Source organism: Salmo trutta, chromosome 24, assembly GCF_901001165.1.
Source record: "Salmo trutta chromosome 24, fSalTru1.1, whole genome shotgun sequence".
NCBI lineage: Eukaryota > Metazoa > Chordata > Actinopteri > Salmoniformes > Salmonidae > Salmo > Salmo trutta.
Genome location: NC_042980.1, coordinates 12,464,321 through 12,488,913, shown reverse-complemented (window position 1 = coordinate 12,488,913; position 24,593 = coordinate 12,464,321). Strand labels below are relative to the sequence as shown.

At 41.1% G+C, this 24,593-nt stretch overlaps 1 protein-coding gene across 8 annotated transcripts in view; it reads right to left on the bottom strand.

Moving 5' to 3' along the window:
* Positions 1-24,348, bottom strand: part of LOC115160706 (protein TANC1) — a 286,753-nt gene extending 262,405 nt beyond the window's left edge. For 4 of the 8 annotated variants that reach the window (XM_029710992.1, XM_029710995.1, XM_029710998.1 and 1 more), the window contains exon 1: positions 24,172-24,347. The gene's annotated coding sequence lies outside the window, so the exon portion shown is untranslated. Of the gene's footprint in view, positions 1-998; positions 1,080-24,171 lie in introns of all 8 variants that reach the window. The other 4 variants (XM_029710996.1, XM_029711000.1, XM_029711001.1 and 1 more) reach the window with 2 other exon arrangements.
* Positions 24,349-24,593: the final 245 nt, after the last annotated feature.

The window sequence follows — 24,593 nt, the reverse complement described above, 5'->3', positions numbered from 1 at the left end:
CCCCTTTGGCCACCTTTCCTTCCAGTTCTCTGCTGCCAATGACTGGAACGAATTGCAAAAATCACTGAAGTTGGAGACTTATATCTCCGTCATTAACTTTAAGCGTCAGCTGTCAGAGCAGCTTACCGATTGCTGCAGCTGTACACAGCCCATCTGTAAATAGCCCAACCAACTACCTACCTCATCCCCATATTTGTTTTTGTTTTCCTGCTCTTTTGCACACCAGTATTTCTACTTGCAAATCCTCATCTACACATATATCTCTCCAGTGTAAATTGCTAAATTGTAATTACTTCGCCACTATTGGCCTATTTATTGCCTTATCTCCTTCCTTCATTTGCTCACACTGTATACAGATTTTTCTATTGTGTTATTGACTGTACCTTTGTTTATCGCATGTGCAACTCTGTGTTGTTGTTTTTGTCGCACTGCTTTGCTTTATCTTGGCCAGGTCGCAATATAAGTAAAGGTGAAATAAATTCAAAATACAAAAAATACAGTAGTCCGCTAAGTTAGCCAGCTAACTAGCTAAAGTAGCAAGGCTAATTGAAGCTATTTTGCTGTGCTCCCTCCCGTCTTTGTCTACAACAACTCCAAACAACATCCTACCGGTTGGTTGATCATTGTAGCCTACTCCTCCTCATTTAGCCAACTTAATTCTGTCATTTTTATTTCATTTTGCATTGATTGGAAATCTCCCACTTCACTTGCTACACATGAAGCCGCTTTGATTAACCGACAATAACAACAAGCTACAATAACAACAAGTTATACGTGTGAAACGTGTATAGGCTACCAGTGCCTTTTTTATGGGGCACACTCATAAAAACTGTCATAAAACGGTTGTTTTATTAAAAAGTTTAATGTTATGGTCTATCCTTGTAGGCTACGTAGCAATGTCACACAGATCATTTAATACAATTTTAGACAAAGCCTTTTCATTGTTCAAAAACACACAAAAAAAAAATGAATACTCTCCCAAGTAATCAAATACTAACTTCTATTCGGATATTCGAATAACCGTGCCCATCCCCATTTCAGGTGTTGTGTTACCGCTGGATTCTGACTCTGCTTTTTTCCTGCAGAAAAGGAAAGATAAAATGCAAATAAACGCATTTTGTAAATGCAGATCTAAAATGCTTCTTATTGCAAATTCTGCTCGGCTTTAGTAAGGGTTCGCTCCAAATCATGAATGTAAAAGGACTAATTTCATGCTTCAGTTGCACTTCTTCAACTCAGATGAAATATCTTTGCTCTTGTCATTGGATCACCAGATAGCTGATGTGTAGGCTACGTTTATCTAGTGTAGTTTTCTCCAGTAGCAGATTAAAATGCGAGATTAACTTCAAGCAAAACATTAGGAAATGTAGCTGGCTACATTCTTTCTATGATAAACATTGGAAATATGGCCATGCATCGTTTTTACCTTTTCATTGTAAACTAAAGGACTTACAGTGCCTTCAGAAAGTATTTATACCCCTTCACGTATTCCACATATAGTTGTGTTACAGCCTGAATTCAAAATACACACAATACGCCATAATTACAAAGTGAAAACACGATTTTAGAATGTATTTGAAATGAAATACAGAAATATCTAATTTCAAATCAAATCAAATGTTATTGGTCACATACACATGGTTAGCAGATGTTAATGCAAGTGTACAATCAAGTTGTAGAAACATGTCAAGGATGATCAATGGATGATCGATGAACCTGAACTCAATTTCGAGTCTCATAGCAAAGGGTCTGAATACTTATGTAAAAAAGGTATTTTGTTTTTTATTTGTAATAAATTTGTAAACATTTCTACAACCCTGTTTTCGCTTTGTCATTATGGGGTATTGTGTGTAGATTTAATCCATTTAAGAATAAGGTTGTAACGTCACAAAATGTGGAAAAGGGGAAGGGGTCTGAATACTTTCCGAGTTCACTGTAATGTAGAGAATCATTGTACCATCTAAACCACTCTGAAATACATTTTCTATAACCAAGAATTATGTATTTTCAGCTGTTTGAAGTTGGTGTAAAAAAACTAAAGACACAAAAACAAAACTGGGAAGAATGGGAAGCATAGAAATGGCACACATTGAATATATCCACTGCTTCTTAGACTTGCTTTGAATTAGAATGACAGATCTATAACTCACATTTCTAACTGAATTTGGTCAGGTTGCCCAAAAAGTGACTTATTGCAGCTTTAACGTCAATTATCTTACAACACGTAAACTCAGATGTTTTCATTATTGTATAAGTGGGTATCTTAGACACAGTATGCTCTTGAATGCAGGGTGAGTGTCATTTCAATAATAGAAATATAATTTATAGAATGTAAATTCTGCAATTTAGCTGGTACACCATTTAATTTGAATTGTCATTTTAACTTCCAATTACTAACAAAAAGATGACCGCTGCTCCACCCCATCGAATGTCAACTTAAATGGGACTCTATATTCTATTATATATATTTCTATGATTTCAATAAGTTTCCTATGGAAGACTGACAGTATAATTGCTATTCCCATTCAAGTCAACATTCTCTGATGTGTGGACCTCCAACCATCTTTGTGGTACCATTTGAAAGTTGAAATTTCAATTTTATTCCCAGTTTAGCACATTTAGGCCTATGAGCCAAAACATGATACTCACCCTGCATTCAAGAGCATGCTATGTCTCAACCGATGGTGGGCACAACAAACACTTCAAATTATGTAAAATAAGCTCTAAGCTACACATGGTGCGTTGTCCATTTGACACATAATTGGCGCATTATAGGCTTCCAAGCCAGAATAACCTTCTTGACTGCTGTTTAATAATTAATAGTCAGACACATCCAACCTTTTTTAAAAGAAGACTGATTTATTTATTTACTAGCAAGCAATGAAAATGTCATTGTATAAAAGGAAGTCCACCCATCAAGTGCCATATAGCCTGCCTACAGGCTAGCGATTCTACACCCCTGCGCATCTAGCGGTTTAGCTGCTGGAGCATCAAACTACAGTTGGAAAGAGGAGAAAGAGACAGTTTAATAGAAAGACTAAGTTATCAAAACAATTGCTTATAGCCATTAGTAAATACTCCCGCTATTAGGTTAAGTTTATCTACATGACAATAAAGTTAATAACAAAATGTTTTTTCAAAATATGTATGTAGGCCTATTTAAACAGTTTTGACGGTTATTTGAATTTTGACGGTCTTCATCCATGATCGTCAGTTACATGGTCATTCAATTACGGTCACAGCCCTACCACAATCTCCTGAATTTTTGGGCATTCATGTCCAGAAAGTCACTTTCTGACTACTTCTACCATGGGCAAATATGTATGGAAAGTTTTGTTCAATAAAAAGGGGGTGCGGTCAAAAAGTGATTGAATTTAAATGGAACGACCCTCTACAGACTTTCTCTTCACCGGTATTAAATCTCTACATGAGTCTCTATTGTAGGGATTTCTAGGTCAGTAAGACATTTCATAGAATTGGCATCTTAACACAGAAGGGTAGATTGGGAAAAAAAGCAATAGTCAGGACTCTGACATCATAGGGACTCCGAGCAGTTCCCTTTGTTTAAAGCAGATGTGCACGTCTAATAAATCACTCCTGGGTTTTGGTTGATGAACATTCCACAGGTGTTCAGCCTGAGCTTAGCCTAGAGAGTTTGCGGATAAGACTTCATGGCCACTCATCACCACAGCAGCAGAGGTTTATTATTAGACTACCTCACACTGAACTTTTAGTAATATATAGGCCTATATACCTCTAAGAAAAAGAACACAACTCAGCGCTCTAATACAGGGGTTGGAAGTGGTTCAGGGAACATAACCGAAAACTGGAAAATAACAAACAATTTCAAAAAACAGAAACAGAACCGGGAACGAAAGTGATCCAGACTGTTCCGGAACAGAACCGTTATTTTAAAAGCATGGAAACCGGTTAATATCATTATTTAACGTTCCAGGCATTTTTTTCTAGTCCCACAAAAAACACAACAAAGTGCATCTGCAAAGCCCTCACTCTGTCACTCAGAAATGTATTCCAGTGTCTGCCTGCCAGCTGAAAATCTTTGCCTGTGTGTGTGCGTGTGTTTAGCATACCTGCCCCTCTGAAGCATAGGCTACTGTACTGACATTACAAGCATGATTCAGAAGATAGGGATAGAGATTTTTTATTAGCTAGAGAAGAATGGATTAACTTTTTCAATGCTAGTTAAGGGTTCCAAAAGGATTCTCCGATTGTCCCCATTGGAGAACCCTGCTTTGGTTCCAGGTAGAACCCTTTTTGGTTCAAGATAGAACCCTTTTGGATTCCATGTAGAACCCTTTGTGTAAAGGGTGTTACATGGAACCCGAAGGAGTTCTACCTGGAACCAAAAGGGTTCTACCCAGAACCAAAAAGGGATGTTCAAAGGGTTATCCTGTGGGGACAGCCGAAGAACCCTTTTAGGTTGTAGATAGCACCTTTTTTTCTAAGAGTGTAGATATCACGTTTCACGTTGAATTTATTAACAACAAAAAGGTAAGATGTGTTTTTTATTATGGTGCCGCTGTGCACACACAATTTTGTTAGCTTGCTAGCTCAAAGGACATTAAGTTCCATAATTGAAGCCGCTCATGCTAGGTATAATTCTGTAGACCTAATTCAGATAATGCATGTCATAAGATGTCAAGCACTTCAAGTATCCTCCTCAACCCTCTCTCGCTTTCTCCCCACCGGTATAATTTCTGTCGCATCTTTTGCCAAAGGCTACACTTGTCTGTTCATTATGCATGTAAACAACTAGCTTGCCTGCTCTATCCGCACTCATTGCTGAAGTAATTTAATGAGCAAAATACTGTTGATTTCACAAGTTAAAAAAAGTAACAGAAAGAACTGGTTTGAACCAGTTCAGAACTTAGTGGTTCTGTTCTGAATTAAATGATTGGAAAATGATTTGGGTTCCAACCCCTGCTCTCATGTAGTGTTGTCATGATAATAAAATATTACTAATGATATGATACCAGGCCAAGTTTCACGATAACGAGTAGTATCGCGATATCACAGGGGGAAAACCAGTGGCCTGGCGCCCTGTTTGCCCCATCCTCTGGATGCTTGTTCCCGTTTTCTAAACATTCTGCGCATGTACTACACCAAAACACAGTTCAAGAGTAGCTGACCCTTTTTATTATTCCTGTGGCCATCAAATTTGCCTAGACCTACTGTCAAGTTACCAGGTTGTTAGCTACAGTGCCTTCAAAAAGTATTCACACCCCTTTACTTTTTCACATTTTGTTGTGTTAGAGGTTGAATTTTAAAATGATTTAATTTAATTTCTTGTCACTGTCACACAATGATGTCAAAGTGGAATTTTTTATTATTTATTTTTTACAAATGTATTAAAAATGAATGGCTGAAATGGCTTGAGTCAATAAGTATTCAACCCCTTTGTTATGGCAAGCCTAAAGTTCAGGAGTTCAAATGTGCTTAATAAGTTGCAAGGACTCACTCTGTGTGCAATAATAGTGTTCACACCTCATGTCCACCAGAAGCATCAAACTCTTTGCATTCCAGCGGAAGTAATTTATTGTTAATGGAGCAGTCCGCAGTGCTACGTTTGGGGTGCACGACTAGGCTGTGTTACTTTTCTGTGCCGTGGTACAAATCGACACACACAGACTCCAACTAGCTAGCTTTAAGCCTGTTGAAAAGCGAAGCACATGTGTGTCATGTACAGAAAATGCAGGCTAGACATCCGACAAAACAAACGCATATGCATCTGATGGACATCGAGCATCAGTCGAGCAGACACAGATTCAACAACAAAGACCAAGGAGGTTTTCAAATGGCTCGCAAAGGGCACCTATTGGTAGATGAGTAAAATAAAGACATTGAATATCCCTTTGAGCATTGTGATGTTATTAATTACACTTTAGATGGGGTATCAATACACCCAGTCACTACAAAGATACAGGCGTCCTTCCTAACTCAGTTGCCGGAGAGGAAGGAAACTGCTCAGGGATTTCACCACGACGCCAATGGTGACTTTAAAACAGTTACAGAGTTTATTGGTTGTGATAGAAGAAAACTGAGGATGGATCAAACACATTGGAGTTACTAGGGATGCCCAATATATCGGTGAACATATCAGAATTGGCCGATATTAGCTAAAAATGCCAACATCGGTATCGGGCCGGTGTCTAGTTTAACACCGATGTGAAAGAACGACGTCAAAGCAGATGTGCATACCTATATAACGTAGGTACATGACGTAATGACGCCACGTAAAATTTGGCGCTACACCTGCAACACAGCATTCCTAACCTAGCCCACAATGTCTGCTGTGTGGATCGAGCAATCAACAAGTCGAGCAGTCATTTGAAAGAGTGAGACAATTCAAAGATGAAAACCATTAACCTCTATGGGACCGGCGGGACGAATTCGTCCCACCTACGTAACAGCCAGTTGAATCCTGTGGCGCGATTTTTAAAACGTTTGAAATACTATTACTTCAATTTCTCAAACATATGACTATTTTACAGCTATTTAAATACAAGACTCTCGTTAATCTAACCACACTGTCCGATTTCAAAAAGGCTTTACAACGAAAGCAAAACATTAGATTATGTCAGGAGAGTGCCCAGCCAGAAATAATCAGACACCCATTTTTCAAGCTAGCATATAATGTCACTAAAACCCAAACCACAGCTAAATGCAGCACTAACCTTTTATGATCTTCATCAGATGACACACCTAGGACATTATGTTATACAATACATGCATGTCTGTTCAATCAAGTTCATATTTATATCAAAAACCAGCTTTTTACATTAGCATGTGACGTTCAGAAAAAGCATACCCCCGCAAACTTCCGGGGAATTTACTAACAATTTGCTAAATTACTCACGATAAACGTTCACAAAAAGCATAACAATTATTTTAAGAATTATAGATACATTACTCCTCTATGCACTCGATATGTCCGATTTTAAAATAGCTTTTCGGATTAAGCACATTTTGCAATATTCTAAGTACATAGCCCAGCCATCACGGGCTAGCTATTTAGACACCCACCCAGTTTAGCCTTCACCAAAATCACATTTCCTATAAGAAAAATGGTCTTACCTTTCCTGTTCTTCGTCAGAATGCACTCCCAGGACTTCTACTTCAATAACAAATGTAGGTTTGGTCCCAAATAATCCATCGTTATATCCAAACAGCGGCGTTTTGTTCGTGCGTTCTAGACACTATCAGAATTGTAAATCACGGTCGTGCGCATGGCGCAGAATGTGACAAAAAAATTCTAAATATTCCATTACCGTACTTCGAAGCATGTCAACCGCTGTTTAAAATCAATTTTTATGCAATTTATCTCGTAGAAAAGCGATAATATTCTGACCGGGAATCTGCAATTAGCTAAACAGCCGAAGGAAAATACTGCACGGGGGCGAATCGCCTAATTCTATTGTGCTCTGATGGGACACTTGGAAAAGGGGATTCTGTGTTTCAGCCTGAGGCTGCCTCGTCATCGTTCAGGTTTTTCCCGGGTTCTGAGAGCCTATTGGAGCCCTAGGAATTGTCACGTTACAGTTAAGATCCTGACTCTTCAATAAACAGAAGCAAGAATAACAACACCTTGTCAGACAGGGTACTTCCTGCATGAAACCTTCTCAGGTTTTTGCCTGCCATAGGAGTTCTGTTATACCCACAGACACCATTCAAACAGTTTTAGAAACTTTAATATGCATATTCTAGCTTCTGAGTTGGTGTAGGAGGCAGTTAAAAATGGGCACATATTTTTTCCAAAATTCTCAATACTGCCCCCTAGCCCGTAGAGGTTAACGCCAAGATAATGGAATTCATTGCTCTTGACAATCAACCGTTCTCTGTCGTGGGTGATGTTGGCTTTCGCGACTGGTCGAGCACCGGTACACACTAACGTTACCAAGTGTGCTATTGTTCAGATGTTGCCCTACCGGAGTTACACAATGCTATTAGCTTCACAACATACATTGGAACGCTGTTTGGGTCTTTGCGTGTCAAAAAAGATACACGTCAAATAACACTATTTGACAATAACACCATTTGACATGTTAAATAAGATGTTAATTTGACAGGTTAAATAACACAATTCTAGTATAGAATGTTGTGTGTTCTGAATTTTCACATGCAAGCCAAGCACCACCACTACTATCAGTAGCACTGTCAAAGCTGTTCAAAAAAGTCTGCAAACAAGCAAACACCGGCCACGAACGATGTGTTTACAATACCGCGTTGGTAATAAAGCATTATTTGTTTCACCGCAACTCCTGGAGTAGCTAGCTAGCATTAGCTTGGTACCTAGCTAGCACCAATACAACCAGCCTGAAAACAATAACCAGTAAAAACTGCAGTCATTTTCACTATTCTTAGCAATGATTTAGGAATCCTTGTGAGTAAGTATTGTTGTTCGCCTATTGAAATTGAACTTCAGTTCATGAAAATAAATAGCTAGTCAGCTACTTAACCCTGTTGCCCAAAGCTAACATTATAAGCAGCCAGCTAGCTTCATCTGGCCAGTGAGGCTCGACCTGACCGGGTTATGTGTTGTGAAGCTAGCCACAATAAGGATTAGGCACAACAGTGGAATTTGCTGTTTGCCTTTAAAATAAATGTACTCTCTTTGAAAGTGATGCAGAAGGTTACAACTGGTGAAATCATGCCATATTTAGACTAGATCATGTTAAACAAGGTTGGTATGTGAAGCAATGAAATGGGGTATCAGTCTACTCGGTGACACCCACAGAATACAACTGTGAAGAGTTTATGCAAATATTAGCATTGTAGCTCTTATTGCGGGACTGTGACTGTGTGAAATCACCTCCCCAGTCAGCCTATTATGTGTATTGACATTCATATTGCACTGTACAGCTTTACCTAAGGATTGGGGATCAATGAAATGTGGTATCAGTCTACTCAATACCCAAGATATTTTTTTCCCAACGTCCTCCTCAGAGTTATCAGACTCCAAAACATCCACGCAGTATTGTTTTTCCTCGAGAATAGTGTTCAATACACATAGGTTGACAAATAGAGCTACGATGCTAATGTTCTCTGGATGTCACTGAGTAGACTGATACCCCATGTCATTGATCCAGAATCCATAGGTAAGGCTGTACAGTGAAATAAGTATGTACTCAATGCAATTCTAAAGTATAATGCATCCAGTGAGTTTTCAACAGATTTTTGTCAAATTAACAAATTATTGTCTTTTGTTGATTTTATATAACAACAGTCCAACCTCGTTTAGTATGATCTATTCAATTATGGCATAATTATACTATTTCTATGCATTTGCATCACTGTCAGTGGCATACTTTTATTTTAAAGGATAACCGCAAAGTCCAATATTGTGGGTAATCCTTATTGTGGCTAGATTCACATAGATGGGTAACACCACCATTAATCAAATAAGAACTGTCTTAAAAATTAGGGTTATTTTAGATGATGATACCTAGCTATATAGTTAGCTAGCTATGAGCTAGCATCCATGAGCTAGCTAGGTTTTGTTTATAACCAGCACTATAGGTGTGCGAGACAACTTTTCCAGCATCATAGCATACGTATCGATGAATCGTTGTGACTAGGGTTGCACATTTTGGGGAATATTCAGAGGTGGAAACTTTCCATGGGAATTAACTAGAATATATGGGAATTAAGAGGAATATATGGGAATTAATATTAATACCATTTACCAATACCATGTGTTTTGCATTGATGTACTTACCATATCATATGGAGACAGAAACATAAACCTTTTACCTTATCATTAGTAGACATAATTGCAAATTATTAAATCCTTCCAAAAGAAATAACATTTTAGTTAGGAATTGAACTTTAATTAAATTAGTTGACTCTTCACATGGGATGATTTCACTGAACAACAAAAGAAAGGGAATATTGAATGATCCCCAATGATCCATCGCATCTCCCAAAAACGTTTTCAACATACATCTGTAAAATGATAGTCTAGAAACTAAAGCTTTGGTTGTCTTCCTCTTAGGCTTCTATGTCTTCTCCCTGGTCCTCCTCAATGTCCACCTCTTGAACATCAGTCTCTGAGGCCTCATCTTCACTGTCACTTTCCAACCTTGTTGAGGATGGCTCGTTGTGAAGCTCAAAAAGCCTCAAATTTTCCCGGATGGCCACCAATATTTCACTCCTTGTATCGGTCAGCCTGTTTGTTGCGTGCTTTGGTGTGTGTGTTCCCAAACAAGGACCAGTTGCGCTCTGAGTCGGCTGATGTTGGTGGGATTTGGAGGATGATGGAGGCAACAGGGGAAAGAGCCTCAGATCCAAAAAGTCCCTTCCACCAGGTGGCTGATGAGATATGTTGGCACGACTGCCATATTGCATATTCATCCCAAAGCCCTTGCTTGAAAGTGTACTTCGCCAGACTGCTAAGAACCTTGCCCTCATCCAGGCCAAGGTGGAGAGAAACGGTAGTGATGACACCATAGGCCTTGTTGATCTCTGCACCAGACAGGATGCTCTTGCCAGCATACTTGGGGTCCAACATGTACGCTGCGGTGTGTATGGGCTTCAGGCAGAAGACTTCACGCTTTTGGATGAATTTCAGAACTGCAGTTTCCTCTGCTTGGAGCAACAGTGAAGTGGGCAGGGCAGTACGGATTTCTTCTCTTACATCTGCAAACAGAGTCTGAACATCAGACAGGATGGCATTGTCTCCCTCAATCTGTGCAATGGCTACTGCTATAGGTTTCAGGAGTTTCAGGCTGCTTACAACTCTCTCCCACAATACATCATCCAGGAGGATCCTCTTGATGGGGCTGTCCATATCGGCAGACTGTAATATGGCCATTTCTTGGAGAGACTCCTTCCCCTCCAGTAAAACATGACAACCCCACCCTAAATGGTGTTGCTGGGCAGCTTCAATTTGGTGCCCTTATTCTTCTCACTTGGCTTGGTGAGGTAGATTGCTGCTATAACTTGATGACCCTTCACATACCTAACCATTTCCTTGGCTATATTGTAGAGTGTATCCATTGTTTTCAGTGCCATGATAACCAGGAGCAGATTCAATGCATGAGCAGCACATCCAATGGGTGTGATGTGAGGGTAGGACTCCTCCACTTTAGACCAAGCAGCCTTCATGTTCACAGCATTGTCTGTCACCAGTGCAAATACCTTCTGTGGTCCAAGGTCATTGATGACTGCCTTCAGCTCATCTGCAATGTAGAGACCGGTGTGTCTGTTGTCCCTTGTGTCTGTGCTCTTGTAGATTACTGGTTGAGATGATGTAGTTAATTATTCTTTGCCCACGAACATTCGACCACCCATCAGAGATGATTGCAATACAGTCTGCTTTCTCTATGATTTGCTTGACCTTCACTTGAACTCTGTTGAACTCTGCATCCAGCAAATGAGTAGATAACGCATGTCTGGTTGGAGGGGTGTATGCTGGGCGAAGAACATTCAGAGATCTCTTCCAATACACATTGTCTGTGAGCATCAGAGGTGAACCAGTTGCATACACAGCTCGAGCAAGAAATTCATCAGCATTTCTCTGACTACGTTCCTCCAATGAGTCAAAAAGCCTTCTGATTCCTGGAGGACCACGAGCTGTTGCTATCGATAAGGTGTCTGATTCATAATTTTCACCTCAAATAGAAGTAGAGGGACTTTTGTCAGAGGTTGCTTGTTGTGAGCACTGAGAGAACTTTATGCACTTGGCCAGATGATTCTGCATCTTTTTTGCATTCTTCACATATGATTTGGCACAGTATTTGCAAATGTACACAGCTTTTCCTTCTACATTAGCTGCAGTGAAATGTCTCCACACATCAGAAAGTGCCCGTGGCATTTTCCTGTAAAGATTAGAAAAAAGTATATAAAAAAATACCAAATACAATTCCATGTACAGATAAATAGTTAAGCAGTTAGATTAAACAACTCCTTAGAAGATAAATGTTTTAAAATGAAACATGTATGGAAACAGGTGAATTAACACTCCTCAGTTAGCAGGCTCAAGCAAGCTAAAAACCCACATGGTAACAAAAACTAACGAGCAGAAATCGTTAACAAGTTAGAAATGATTTAAACACACTTTGCTGTAGGCTACAATTTACTCGTTAACAGAAAATCATGTATGTCTTATAAAATATATTCACCCCACCCAGTATTGTAATCAAAACTTACCAGAAAGCATGTAGTCCTTGGAACAGACAGTGTAGTAGTGTGGGCTCAATAGCATCTCATTAGTGTGCAACATCTTGAGAATCAGCTGTACATGTGATGGAAGAGTGCACTGTGCATGCAGAGTTGCAATTCCATTGAATTGGGGATAGTTTAACCAAAATATGCCACAACACCTAGACTTGCCTTATGTGTATCCCACAAAAAAGGTTCATTGTTATAAGCTAACTTTTTTGATGAGTTTAAGAAAAATTCCCCAAATTCCCAGGCTTAACTTCCCATCGAAAATTCCAAAAAATGTCTGGAAATTTACCGGAAAGTTTCCGACCCTTTGCAACCCTAGATGTAACATTTGAAATACGAGTGATAGTGTAATCGAAAGTGTATTAACTACGTAAAAAATGTATGAACGCGTTATATTATTATGTCACGTGCAGTCATATTCAGGTCCTGATTGGTCAACACGCTTATTTGACACGTCATATAGTGTTATTTGACGTGTAACTTTTTTGACATGTAAAGACCCAAATGGCATTCCATAGAAATCCTGGTTGAGAATGAAATGCCTGAACAAATGAACAACAAAACAGCACAGCAAGTAAGTGAAAGAAATAGGTTTTCATTATGTTTTACTGGTAATGGGGACATAAATAAATGCCAACAAAATCCCTTTTTGGTCAGTGCTCTGTGTGTGTGTGTGTGTGTGTGTGTGTGTGTGTGTGTGTGTGTGTGTGTGTGTGTGTGTGTGTGTGTGTGTGTGTGTGTGTGTGTGTGACCTTTATTTAACTAGGCAAGTCAGATAAGAACAAATTCTTATTTACAATGACGGCCTACCCTGGCCAAACCAGGACGACGCTGGGTCAATTGTGCGCCGTCCTATGGGACACCCAATCACGGCCTGTTGTGATACAGCCTGGAATCGAACCAGGGACTGTAGTGACACCTCTTGCACTGAGATGCAGTGCCTAGATCGCTGCCCCACATATGGCTCAGATCCATACGTGTCAATGACTATTTGCATATAGAGTGCATTCGGATAGTATTCAGAGCCCTTCCCTTTTTCCACATTTTATTACGTTACAGCCTTTTTCTAAAAATTTTTTTTTTTTTAAATAATCCTCATCAATCTACACACAATACCCCATAATGACAAAGTGAAAACAAGTTTTTAGAATATGACAAACTTATTACAAAAAAAACAGAAATACCTTTTTACATAAGTATTCAGACCCTTGGCTATGAGACTCAGAATTGAGCACGGGTGAACCCTGTTTCCATTGATCATCCATTATATGTTTCTACAACTTGATTGGAGTCCACCTGTGGTAAATTAAAGTGATTGGACATGATTTGGAAAGGCACACACCTGTCTATATAATTAAATACAATTGTATTTGTCACATGCGCCAAATACAGCAGGTGTAGACCTTACAATGAAATGCTTACTTACAAGCCCTTAACCTTTGCATTCCGGTACCGCTTGCCATGCAGTAGCAGAGAGAACAGTCTATGACTAGGGTGGCTGGAGTCTTTGGCAATTTTTAGGGCCTTCCTTTGACACCACCTGGTATAGAGGTCCTGGATGGCAATAAGCTTGGTCCCAGTGATGCACTGGGCCCTACACACATCCCCTCTGTTGTTCCTTGCGGTCAGAAGGATCTGAGGACCCATGCCAAATCTTTTCAGTCTCCTGAAAATAGGCGTTGTCGTGCCCTCTTCACGACTGTCTTGGTGTGTTTGTACCATGATAGTTTGTTGGTGATGTGGACACCATGGAACTTGAAGCTCTTAACCTGCTCCACTACAGCCCCGTCGATGAGAATGGGGGCGTGCTTGGTCCTCCTTTTCCTATACGCCACAATCATCTCCTTTGTCTTGATCACGTTGAGGGAGAGATTGTTATCCTGGCACCACACTGCCAGGTCTCTGACCTCCTCCCTCCCTCCTCCCTCTGAAGTAAATCCTTTGCGTCCGACTCGTTAAAGAAAAATTATTCGAACAGTACAAGGTGAGTAATCGCTGTCCTGACATCCAAAAGCTCTTTTCGATCATAAGAGACGGTACAAAATAAGTTACAAATAACGTACAGATCTGGGGAAGGAGGCACAGACCTTCCAGAAGGACAATCATCTCTGCAGCACTCCACCAATCAGGCCTTTATGGTAGAGTGACTGCCCACTTGGGAGTTTTCCAAAAGGCACCTAAAGGACTCTCAGACCATGAGAAACAAGATTCTCTGGTCTGATGAAACCAAGACTGAATTATTTGGCCTGAATGCCATGCATCACATCTGGAGGAAACCTGGCACCACCCCTACGATGAAGCATGCAGGGACTGGGAGACTAGTCAGTATCGAGGGAAAGATGAACGGAGCAAAGTACAGAAAGATCCTTGATGAAAACCTACTCCAGAGTGCTCAGGACCTCAGACTGGGGCCAAGGTTCAGCTTCCAACAGGACAACAACCCTAAGCACACAGCCAAGACAATGCAGGAGTGGCTTCAGGACAAGTCTCTGAATGTCCTTGAGTGGTACAGCCAGAGCCCGAACTTGAACCCAATCTAATATCTCTGAAGAGACCTGAAAATAGCTGTGCAGCGACGCGCCCCATCCAACCTGACAGAGCTTGAGAGGATCTGCAGAGAAGCAACTCCCCAAATACAGGGGTGTCAAGCTTGTAGTGTCATACCCAAAAAGACTTGAGGCTGTAATCACTGCCAAAGGTGCTTCAACAAAGTACTGAATAAAGGGTCTGAATACTTATGTAAATATGATATTTTAGTTTTTTATTTCTACATAGGGTATCGTGTTTAGATTGATGAGTAAAAAAAACAACAACAATTTAATCAATTTTAGAATAAGGCTGTAACGTAACAAAATGTGGAAAAAGTCAAGGGGTCTGAATGCTTTCCGAATTCACTGTAGGCCTACTGCAGCAATGATTGGTTATGGCGCACCAGTCTGTGTAGAGTACAGACCTGAGTAGTGCCTGTCAATGCAATAGAATCCTACTCCAATGCACTCTGCCTACAAGAAAATCTCTTGCACAGTTAGTTTTGCATACTAAATCTTGCATAGTTTGTTTTGTTTCGGTATGGTACATTGAAAGTGTCTAATATTGCACTGCTTCAAGCCCAATTCCCACAGTAGAGCGATATGTTGACAGTGTTCAATAAAGGGGAAAACAAGAAAGTTGAGTGAAGTTCAATCTCGTTCTTCTCTGCGCAGGCTGACATTTCTTCTGCACCGTCCGAGGGGAGTTGTGCGCGCTCGCAGCTTAGAGGGAACATTGGTCATAACACAGCGATTTAGCCTTCCATTTCTCTCTGCAGCTTTCTAAATGCTTAACACATTTTTTTTTAATCAATAACTGCTGTTTCAACAGGAGGTAAAGTTACAACACACGCACATTTGGTTGCACTCACACAGGCTTGGAGTCACATACAGTATTGTAGCCCACTGAGGGTTTTTTTGAGAGTCCTTTCATGAATGAATTATTACCATGTCAGTTCGATGGAATGCCTCATTGAGTCGAATGTGTTAATTAAATGGTGCAATCATAAAACATTTGGCAGACCCAAATAATTGTCGTTTCTAAACTGGATGTTCTCAGTGAGCTAATGAGGTCACTGAAATTTCACAGGGTCGTACAGTAGCTTTGTTTGCTTGCCACATTCTCTCTCTTCTCTCTGCCTGAGCTGTTCTCCTGTTCAGAAACCAAATCCTCCAGCAATCTAGCAAGGCAACTCAATATGCATCTGTCATTCTGTAAAATTTTAATTGATGCCTAGAGGGAAGCAGGGCAATTAAATGGTGGTGTTAAAAGAGCTAAGGCGAGCGATACATACAAACTGCTTTGAACCCTTCAGAAATTGTACATGCAATTACACAATGCCTTGTACCCTATAGGCTAGATACTGGTGAATGTAATAGCCTGTGTACAATTTGAAGATTAGACCTAGCCATTGTCAGCTGAACTGAGCAGATCATAGCACCAAGAACCAAGGATGAAATGATGATATATTGTTATCTTCCTATTATTAACTGTGAGAGAATCCTATGACAGACAAATAATGTCTAGTTACACTACATGACCAAAAGTATGTGGACACCTGTTCGTAGAAGATCTCATTCCAAAATCATTGGCCACTCTTCTGGGAAGGCTTTTTTTTTTTTTTAAATGTATGTACCTTTATTTAACCAGGAAAAGCCCATCGATGCCCAGAGTCTATTTTTCAATGGAGACCTGGCCAAGAAGGCAGCGACAATCAATACATTACATAATTAAAACATACAACAATACAACAACATGATCCAGCCTAAAAAAACAATTTTACTCTCCTCTGTAACAGAGTCTCCCATCAATATTTTAAATTAATCCAGTGGCACTAACATATCTAGATGAAGCATGGATTGTTGACTATTCCATGCCTCTGGTGCACAAGACGAGAAGGCAGCCTTGCCTAATACTGTAAATGTCCTGGGGACTTTAAGTAGCAACCACCTAACAGACCTGGTATGGTAACTGCTGGTGGTGAAGGAGACCAGATTACAGAGATAAAGAGGGGGTTTCCCCAAAATGGCATTGTATTTGAACATAAACAAATGTAGATTTATGTGCATAGAAAGTGAGGTCCAACCTACCATTTGGTACAAGGTGCAATGGTGGTGAGTGACTTGGCATTTGTAATAAAGCGCAAGGATGATAATAATATGAGTCCACTAGATGTTGGGACATTGCTACAGGGACTTGCTTCCATTCATCCACAAGAGCATTAGTGAGGTTGGGCACTGATGTTGGGCGATTAGGCCTGGCTTGCAGTCGACGTTCAAATTCATTCCAAAGGTGTTCGTGGGGTTGAAGTCAGGGCTATGTGCAGGCCAGTCAAGTTCTTCCACACCGATCTCGACAAACCATTTCTGTACGGACCTCGTTTTGTGCACGGGGGGCATTGTCATGCTGAAACAGGAAAGAGCCTTCCCAAAACTATTGCCACAAAGTTGGAAGCACAGGATCGTCAAGAATGTCATTGTATGCTGTAGTGTTAAAATTTCCCTTCACTGGAACTATGGGGCCTAGCCCGAACCTTGAAAAACAGCTCCAGACCATTATTCCTCCTTCACCAAACTTTACAGTTGGCACTAAGCATTGGGGCAGGTAGTGTTCTCCTGGCATCCGCCAAACCCAGATTCGTCTGTTGCTCTGCCCGATGGTGAAGCGGGATTCATCACTCCAGAGAACGCTTTTCCACTGCTCCAGAGTCGAATGGCGGCGAGCTTTACACCACTCCAGCCGACGCTTGGCATTGCACATGGTGATCTTAGGCTTGTGTGTGGCTACTCGGCCATGGAAACCCATTTCATGAAGCTCCCGACGAACAGTTCTTGTGCTGACGTTGCTTCCAGAGGCAGTTTGGAACTCTGTAGTGAGTATTGCAACCGAGGTCAGGCGATTTTTACACGCTACGCGTTTCAGCACTCGGCGGTCCCGTTCTGTGAGCTTGTGTGGCCTACCACTTCGTGGCTGAGCCTTTGTTGCTCCTAGAGATTTCCACTTCACAATAACAGCACTTACAGTTGAACGGTGCAGCTCTAGAAGGGCAGAAATTTGACTAACTGACTTGTTGAAAGGTGGCATCCTATGATGGTGTCACATTGAAAGTCACTGAGCTTTTCAGTAGGGCCATTCTACTGCCAATGTTTGTCTATTGAGATTGCATGGCTGTGTGGTCGATTTACACCTGTCAGCAACAGGTGTGGCTGAAATAGCCGAATCCACTAATTTGAAGGGTTGTCCACATACTTTGTATATTTTGTGTCTATCACATTATTAATAAAACAACCTCTTATTATGACAATCTTCACACCATCTTCAGGATTTATTTTACCATGGGAACACCTAAAATTCCACAATGTTGTTTCTAGTAATAACATCAGAGAGAGGGCTAGAATGAGCAGCCTCAGTGCATGGGGTTGGCAAGACACACAACAATGCATACAAGACCCTGCTTTGTTCTAACTCTGAGCACAGAGGGGCCACAGCAACAGCCACAGTTTTTAAATGATAATTTCACAACAGGTCCCTCAAACCAATGAAAGAACAATGACACAATAAAACCGTTCCCATAATAATCTGAATAAAACACAAGACCCCTTTTGCAAACAGAGGATGGGAGTGTGATTGCACATCCCACTCAACTTCAAGCCTATGGAGGGTGGACTGACAACCCTCTGCCACATTTGTTATTGGTGTCAACTAGGGCTGGCACAATTACTGTATAACCCACGGTTATGGAGGAAGACCGTCATGAAAATAAAATAACCGTTTAAAACAAAAATAATAATACTTATTTTATTTTTAAACAGTTGACTGACGATGGGATTTGTGAGGACATGTATTATTTATTACATTGTTAGCCCAGAAAATCTTAAGTGTTATTACATACAGCAGGGAAAAACTATTGGATATCAGAGCGGTGTCAACTTACCAGCACTACGACCAGGAATACGACTTTCCCAGAGCGGACCCTTTCTTCGTACCACCCAGGGCATTTGAACTGATCCCAGAGGCCAACCCAAAACAACGCCGCCAGAGGAGAGGGAGTCGGAGCGGTCTTCTAGTCGGACTTAGGAGGCACCCACACCCCCACCGCTTCTGAGTATATTACTCGCTAATGTCCAATCCCTAGATTACAAAGTTGACGAGATCAGGGCAAGGATTGCTTTCCAGAGAAACATCAGGGATTGTAACATTCTCTGTTTCATGGAAACATGGCTCTGTCGGGATATGCTGTCGGAATCGGTACAGCCACCTGGATTCTCAGTGCATTGCGCCGACAGGAATAAACAACTCTCTGGGAAGAAGAAGGGCGGGGGGTGTATGTTTCATAATTAACGACTCATGGTGTAATTGTAAGAACATACAGGAACTCAAGTCCTTTTGTTCACCTGACCTAGAATTCCTCACAATCAAATGCTGACCGTATTACCTCCCAAGATGATTATCTTCGGTTATTGTCTGAGCAGTGTATATCCCCCCTCAAGCCGATACCACGACGGCCCTCAAGGAACTTCACTGGACTTTATGCAAACTGGAAACCATATATCCTGAGGCTGCATTTATTGTAGCTGGGTATTTTAACAAAGCGAATTTGAGGAAAAGGTTACCGACATTCTATGAGCATATTGACTGTAGCACTCACGCAGGAAAAACACTGGACCATTGTTAGTCTAACTTCTGGGATGCATACAGGGCCCTACCCCGCACTCCTTTCGTCAAATCTGACTACGACTCCATTTTGCTCCTCCCTTCCTATAGAAAGAAACTCAAACAGGAAGCACCCGTGCTAAGGACTATTCAACGCTAGTCTGACCAAACAGAATCCACGCTTTAAGATTGTTTTGGTCACGCGGACTGGGATATGTTCCGGGTAGCCTCAGAGAATAATATGTACAGTGTACACCGAAACGGTCACTGAGTTTATCAAAAAGTGTATAGGAGATGTTGTACAAACTGTGACTATTAAAACCTACCCTAACCAGAAACCGTGGATAGATGGCAGCATTCGCGCAAAACTGAAAGCACGAACCAAAGCATTTAACCATGGCAAGGTGAAGGGAATATGGCAGAATATAAACTGAGTAGTCGTTCCCTCTGCAAAGCAAGCAAACAGGCAAAACATCAATATCGAGATAAAGTGGAGTCGCAATTCAACGGCTCAGACACAAGACGTATGTGGCAGGGTTTACGGACTACAAAAGGAAAACCAGCCACGTCGTGGACACCCACATCTTGCGGCCAGACACGTTCTTTGCCCGGATAACAGACTGTGGGCTATCCTTCTCCGTGGCCGACGTGAGTAAGACATTTAAACATGTTAACCCTCACGAGGCTGCCGGCCCAGACGGCATCCCTAGCCGTGTCCTCAGAGCATGCGCAGACCAGCTGGCTGGTGTGTTTCCGGACATATTCAATCTTTCCCTATCTCAGTCTGCTGTCCCCACATGCTTCAAAATGGCCACCCTTGCTCCTGTACCCAAGAATGCAAAGGTAACTGAACTAAATGACTATCGCCCTGTAGCACTCACTTCTGTCATCATGATGTGCTTTGAGAGACTAGTCAAGGATCATATCACCTCCACCTTACCTGTCACCCTAGACCCACTTCAATTTGTTTACCGCCCCAATAGGTCCACAGGCGATGCAATCGCCATCACACTGCACAGTGCCCGATCCCATCTGGACAAGAGGAATACCTATGTAAGAATGCTGTTCATTGACTATAGCTCAGCATTCAACACCATAGTACCCTCCAAGCTCATCATTAAGCTTTAGGCCCTGGATCTCAACCCCGCCCTGTGCAATTGGGTCCTGAACTTCTTGACGGGCCGCCCCCAGGTGGTGAAGGTTGGAAACAAATTCTCCACTTCGCTCATCCTCAACACTGGGGCCCCACAAGGGTGCATGCTCAGCCCCCTCCTGTACTCCCTGTTCACCCATGACTGCGTGGCCATGCACGCCTCCAACTCAATAATTAAGTTTGCAGATGACACTACAGTAGTAGGGTAGATTACCAACAACGACGAGACAGCCTACAGGGAGGAGGTGAGGGCTCTCGGAATGTGGTGTCAGGTAAATAACCTCTCACTCAACGTCAACAAAACAAAGAAGATGATTGTGGACTTAGGAAACAGCAGAGGGAGCACCCCACTACCCACATCGACGGGACAGCGGTGGAGAAGGTGGAAAGTTTTAAGTTCCTCGGGGGTGCATATCACTGACAAACTGAAATGGTCCAGCCACACAGACAGTGCCTCTTCCACCTCAGGCTTGTCACCTAAAACCCTCACAAACTTTTACAGATGCACAATTGAGAGCATCCTGTCGGGCTGTATCACCGCCTGGTACGGCAACTGCACCGCCCACAACCGCAGGGCTCTCCAGAGATGTTACGGTCTGGACAAGGCATCATCTGGGGAAAACACCTACAGCACCCGATGTCACCGGAAGGCCAAAAAGATCATCAAGGACAACAACCACTCGAGCCACTGCCTGTTCACCCCGCTATCATCCAGAAGGCGAGGTCAGTACAGGTGCATCAAAGCTGGGACCAAGAGACTGAAAAACAGCTTCTATCTGAAGGCCATCAGACTGTTAAACAGCCATCACCAGCACAGAGAGGCTGCTGCCTATATACAGACTTAAAATCATAGGCCACTTTAATAAATGGAACACTAGTCACTTTAATAATGCCACTTTAACAATGTTTACATATCTTGCATTACTCATCTCATATGTACAGTATATACTGTATTCTATACTATCTTTTGCATCTTAGCCTATGCCGCTCTGACATTGCTCATCCATATATTTATACATTCTTATTCCATTCCTTTACTTAGATGAGTGTGTATTAGGTTTTTGTTGTGGAATTGTTAGATATTACTTGTAAGATATTGCTGCACTGTTGGAACTAGAAGCTCAAGTATTTCGCTACACTCACAATAACATCTTCTAACCATGTGTATGTGACCAATAAAATTTGATTTGATTTGAGTTTGTTTCTGCAGTAACATGGATGCTTCACAACGTGATGAAACTTTGTTGCTCCTTGCTGAAACAAGTAAGGTGTTATAGCAAACGAGTATTCGGTTGCCTAGGCAACACCCCCACAATGCAGCAGCAGCAGCACACAGAAATAGAATGAATAGAACTGGCTTGGAACCTGCAACCTTGGTAATTTAACTGGTAAACTCATGGGTACACTCGCAGTGAGAGGAGAAAATGTGCTATTCTAACAGTTATTATGGAGATTGCGTCAACCAAAATTCCATGACCATCACTGCCCTAGTGTCAACCCATATCTTTACACCGGCATTAGAGCACAACCAGATTCACGGACAATCCTTCCAATAACATTTCATTTTACAAAACCAACAGACACAGAGAGCTCTGAAAACAAACAGCACACACTTTCCCTGTTTTTGTCACACAAAACAATTATGGTGAAATTTTTTCTGGTAATGAGAATCCTTTAAACACAATTAAACTCTTCATGTCAGTAGACATTCAATATTGCTCCTTTTTACTGGAATAATGTGCCACATAATGTGGTAGAATAATTTGCTACATAATGTGGACAGTGTTTGGACATCCTGGCCTGAACACTGTCAGGTCAGTGGCTCCATTGACTGTTTCCTCACCCCCAAATTGTCTCCTTGGTTCCAGCACCTGTTACTGGGCAACTGGCTATGAACCATGGGAACCAGGTTCTCTACTGTGACTACAGACCTCCTCGGCACTTTAAAGGCTACATATAGTAACTTTGCAAATGACTTATAACATTTGTTTTCTTCAGATAAACTATTATGACAGCGTACACTTCAGTCCAGTCATCACAAGCAAGCACCTGTCAGCTGCAGTCAGTCACCTGTTGTGGAGCTGGAAATATTTTAAAGCTTAGATGTCATGATTGTGAAATGGATAATAGGCTAACTCTGAAGGTTATGGATGTGGAAATGTTTAATAGAGAAGAGACAAGCTTTTATCTTATCATATGTAAGGTCAACTGACACTGCAGTGACTAAGTAGGTCACAACAACAAAATGGTTTGAATTCATCTGAACTTTGTGTCAGACTCAAAGCACTTTCCAGGTAGACTAGCATCACAATGTTCAGTGAGGACATGCTATGTTCATTCACTTAATCTGCCCCTTTTCATCAAAATGGAAACAGACCTTTCAGCATGAAGAACTTTTCAGTAACCTTTTAAAGCATCTGAGGTTTACATGAGTTCCAAAAAGCAAGGAAGTGTCTTATGTAAACACAGAACAAACTTACTTCAACATGACTCAAACCAAGGGTGAACAAGAATACTGCATATGGGTTGGGTCTTGATTTCAAAACCACCGCATCATATACATTTCAAGCATCAAACAAGACCACATTACTATGTAATAAACTATTTCTGATCCATTAAAAACAGGATATCATTTTAGCACTTAACATTACAGAATATAATAAAGTGCAATAGCATTGTTAATGGTATGGTAACAAGTGAGTTTCTCACAATAAACACCGGAATACACCACATAAACCTATTTGGTTTTATTATAGAGGGGTAACAACACAAGAACAGTATGGTAAAATGGAAGGGTTTGAGGATAGGGTTAAAAAGGGGTGGGATACCTGTTATTCTAGCTACTATGGCACACAGTGTGTGGTGTTTTACCTGGAAAAATATATAATTAGCCTATACTGTACTTAAATGAATTGGTATCTGGCCAAATAATGTTTTCGTTGTGTGTAACTAACATGTTACTATACCATTACCATGTTATTCCTAGTAGTAGCAAAGCCAACAGCTGTTGTTTTTTTTGTCTCTTGTAGGAATGCATTGCTGACAGTTTACACATTTCCCAAGCACGCCAAAATGAGCGGCAGTTTCAGCGTGAGACTATAAAATCAAATATGGCCAACAGGATTTAGTTCAGCAAGGTTCTGAGTGGCCTGATAACAGCGACAGAACCTGACAAGTTGCACAGCTAAAGTTTTTGAACATACGTTTAAGTTATGGTTGGACTCAATAGAAATGTCTAAAGATTTTAGTTAAGACTTAAAGTTAAGACTTAAAGCTCGAGCTGTCAATGAGCGCACTTTCACAAGAACCCCCCCTCATACTTTGCTCAATAAATAATTGATTTTAAAGTGAGGCCCTATCGCTCACTATTAAACACACTACCCGTATAATAGCAATAGACATGTTAATTTAACGTTCTGTTTCTTTCTACAATGTGAACTCACTGCGCTTCCAGTCATTCACGTTCCAACGTATTCATCCTTGCTAGCTCTTCCTCCACTAGACAGCTTGAGAAAAGCCGAAACTAAACTCTCCAAATAGCTAGCTAAGTTTGGCTACTTTTCTCCTCAAACCTAACTAAACACAGTCCAAGCTGTACTTGATAGTTCTCTAAAGACAAACTTAAGTAAAAAAATATATATATTTACCTGGTAAATGTCATGGATATCTCAGTAGAAAAAGTTTTCAAACAGCTTATCTCCACATGAATCCTTTGATGGACCAAAGGTACTGCGCGAGCTCCTCCCTCTCTCCATGAGGTCATTTATAACTGGTCGTGCGCGCAGCTGCGCATCAACTGCAGTGCACCGTACTGGTAACCATGCAGACCACCATGCATACATGCATTCTTAGTGCATGCCTAATGTGCATAATCGTATTTAATCAAAGTACAGTAGTGATGCGCATTAATTATGGGGGCAAAACTACAAAGCCCTGTGTTGTTGTTTTGTTGTTGTTACGTTTATTCCATGTAGGCCGACATTACATTTGCGAAACATTTGTGATGTAAAATGACTTGCTGAACGAAGATTGCTGGATTAGTGTTTCATTGAGTGATATTTCATGTGAA